This window comes from Neopelma chrysocephalum, unplaced genomic scaffold (genome assembly GCF_003984885.1).
Source record: "Neopelma chrysocephalum unplaced genomic scaffold, ASM398488v2 Primary Assembly neopelma1_185074, whole genome shotgun sequence".
Taxonomy (NCBI): Eukaryota; Metazoa; Chordata; class Aves; order Passeriformes; family Pipridae; genus Neopelma; species Neopelma chrysocephalum.
Genome location: NW_020938616.1, coordinates 1,414 through 4,754, shown reverse-complemented (window position 1 = coordinate 4,754; position 3,341 = coordinate 1,414). Strand labels below are relative to the sequence as shown.

General features: G+C 60.4%; 1 long non-coding RNA gene across 1 annotated transcript; it reads left to right on the top strand.

Moving 5' to 3' along the window:
- Window positions 1-1,785: 1,785 nt before the first annotated feature.
- On the top strand, window positions 1,786-2,608 carry LOC113962771. The gene is made up of 3 exons (XR_003532593.1): window positions 1,786-1,805; window positions 1,911-2,024; window positions 2,269-2,608. It is a non-coding gene; the product is annotated as an uncharacterized LOC113962771 (long non-coding RNA).
- Window positions 2,609-3,341: the final 733 nt, after the last annotated feature.

The window sequence follows — 3,341 nt, the reverse complement described above, 5'->3', positions numbered from 1 at the left end:
ATTTTTATTAACCTCTTTTATATTTTTTAACCCTTTTTTTAACCTCTCATATTTTTTTAACCTTCTTTATTTTTGTTATTTTTTTTAACGTCTTTTATATTTTTTAACCTTTTTTTTGTTGTCTTTTTTTTTTAACCCCTTTTATATTTCTTAACCTTTTTTTTGTTGTCTTTTTTTTTTTTTAAAACCCCTTTTATATTTTTTAACCTTTTTTTTTGTATTTTTTTAACCCTGACCCTCCCCACCCCAGCGACAGCACCGAGGCCACTCCCGAGGACAACCTGGCCCGGATTTCTGTCCCCATCCTCTACGAGCCCGACCTGTTCCTGTCCAGGTGGGGCTGGGAGGTCCCGGGGGGGGTCACAGAGGGACACACTCACCCATGTGACCCCCCCAACCCCACCCCGTGTCCCCTCTCTGGTGACAGTGACACCAACCTGCAGCGCTACGAGGTTCAACCCCACGGCCCCGGCCCCGAGTTCAGCACCACGGTCAGGGTGAGGTGCGGGGGGGTCCCGGGGGGGTCCCCAAATGGGGGGGGGGTGTCCTGTCTCATGGTGACCCCCCCCATCCAGGTGCAGAATTTGGGGTGTTACCCCGCGCACAACCTCACCCTGCACGTGGCGCTGCCGGCGCTGGGACACGGCCGGGCCACCCTCCTGTCGGTCACCCGCGTGCTGCCCGGGGACAACGTGAGCCTGGGGGGGCCCGGGGGGGGTCCCTGCACCCTCCCTGTGACCCTCCCCTCTCCCTGTGACCCTCCCTTCTCCCTCTCTCTCTCCCCTCTCCCTCTGACCCTTCCCTCTCTCTCTGACCCTTCCCTCTCTCTCTGACCCTTCCCTCTCCCTTCCTCCCCTCTCCCTCTGACCCTCTCTTCTCCCTCTGACCCTTCCTTCTCCTTCCCTCCTCTCTCCCTGTGACCCTTCCCTCTCCCTCTGACCCTCCCCTCTCCTTCTGACCCTTCCCTGTGACCCTCCCTCTCACCTCTCCCTCCTTCCCCTCTCCCTCTGACTCTCCCTTCTCCCTCTGACCCTTCCATCTCCTTCCCTCCTCTCTCCCTGTGACCCTTCCCTCTCCCTCTGACCCTCCCCTCTCCCTCTGACCCTTCCCTGTGACCCTCCCCTCTCCCTGGAACCCTCCCTTCTCCCTGTGATCCTCCCCTCTCCCTCTCCCTCTCCCTCTCCCTCTCCCTCTCCCTCTCCCCTCTCCCTCCTTCCCCTCTCCCTCTGACCCTCCCTTCTCCCTCTGACCCTCTCCCTGTGACTCTCCCCCCTGCCTCTGACCCTCCCCTCTCCCCTCCCAGGCCACCTGCACGCTGCGACCCCCCCCCGAGGGGACACGGGTGGTCCCGGTGCCCCCCGAAGACCTGCTGCGCGTGGACAGGCTGGTGGGCATCGCCGGGGAGGTTTTTTTTATTGGGGGGGGCGGGTTCCCAAATTTATTCTGGGAATTTTTTTTCGGCTCCCCCCTAATTCTTTGCCCCCCCAGGACTGTTCCAACACGTGGTGCGAGGAGCTGAGCTGCGCCCTGGGGGGGCTGGAGCGCGGCGGGGGGGTCTCGGTCCGGCTCCTCCGCACCCTCCACAGCGGCTTCTTCAGCGGGGTGAGCCCCGGGGGGGGGGGGGATTGGGGACCCCCACCCTTCCCTCCCACTCCAGGGAGGATCCAGAGGGAGGGATTGGGGGACAAATCCCACCTTTTTCTCGCCTCCAGGCCAAATTCCGGAGCGTGCGGATCGTGGGCAGTGCCTGGCTGGGGGTGCAGGGGGGTGTGTTGGTGCTGGGCGAGGGGGCGCAGCGCAGGGAGGTAGGAGCGACTCCCCCCCCCAAAAAAAAATTCCCTGTTTTTTTCCCGCCCCCCCACAAATCCTGTTTTTTTTTCCTCCCTCCTCCAATCCCTGTTTTCCCGCAGCTGGTGCTGGAGGTGCTCCAGGGCCGGCGAGTGCCCGTGTCCCTGTGGATCCTGGGGGGCAGCGCCCTGGGGGGGCTCCTGCTGCTGGCGCTGCTCAGCCTCGGCCTCTGGAGGGTGAGGGGGGGGGTCATTGTCATTTTTGGGGGGTCACAGTGTCACCTCCGGGGGGTCACAGTGTCACCTTTGGGGGGTCACAGTGTCACCTCTGGGGGGTCACAGTGTCACCTTTGGGGGGTCACTGTCACCTCTGGGGGGTCACAGTGTCACCTTTGGGGGGTCACAGTGTCACCTTTGGGGGGTTCAATGCCCCCCCTCGAGGGGGTTCTTCCCACCCCCCAATCCATCCTCCCCCCCCCAGCTGGGATTCTTCTCCCGCCCGAAGCCGCCCCAGGAAGAGGAGGAGGAAGAGGAGCAGCAGCAGCAGCACTGAAGCCCTTCCCGATCCTTGAGGACATTCCCAGGATGTCCAGGGTTCATCCCGGGATTCTGCCGCCCCCCCCCTCGGCTCCATCCCGGTGGGGGGGGGGTGGGATTGGGCTGGCGGGGGGATGGATGAGCAGGTGAGGCCGGAGCCACCCCCTCCCACCACCACCCAGGATTTGGGAGGGAGACACACACACATGGAAGTGGGAAAAAAGCCGGGAATGAGTCGGGATGGACGGAGCAGCTCCAGCAATAAAACTCCGGGCCGTGCTCCCGCCGGACCCACATCCCTGTGTGTGCATGGGAACACTTCCCAATGTGGGGAAAAACCTCTGGAATGACCCCAAATACATGGAGGGACAGGGGGGGATTCAAATCCCAAATCCCAGCCCATGCCGGCCTCAGATTTAAAGCCCAAAATCCAGATTAAATCCAGCTCCATGGGGAAGGAATTCCTGATTTCTGGCTCGATGTGGGAGAGGGAGGAAGTGGGAGCAGGAAGGGAGGGGATGTGACCCCCTCCACCCCCCCCAAAATTCCCATCAGGAGAGCTGGACATGCTGGATAACAGGGAAAAGCACCGGGATAAACCCAGGATCTGCCTGGATTTTCCCAATCCCTGCGGATCCACAGCCCTGTCCTGGCTCCAGGAACAGCTCCCGGCAGAGCAGGGAAGAGGGAACAGGGACACCATTCCCAAATCCTGCAGGATCATTCCCCAAATCAGGGGTTTCCTTCCCCAAAAAGCCTTTCCCAAGTTCCTCCCCCCCCTTTCCCAGCTCCTACCCCCCCCTTTCCCAGCCCCAAGGATCCCTTGGGAACGGGAATTCCTTGAGAAAGGCCTTTATTGGACGGAAGAGCAAAGAAAACAGGGAATTCAATCCACGTGGACATGGAGCCACCAACCCCAAGAGGTTTGGGAATGTCCCACCCCCCTCCAGGGGGGGGGTCAGTGGATCCCAGGAGTCCCAGGATAATTCCAAGGATTAAGACCTGAATGAAACTTCA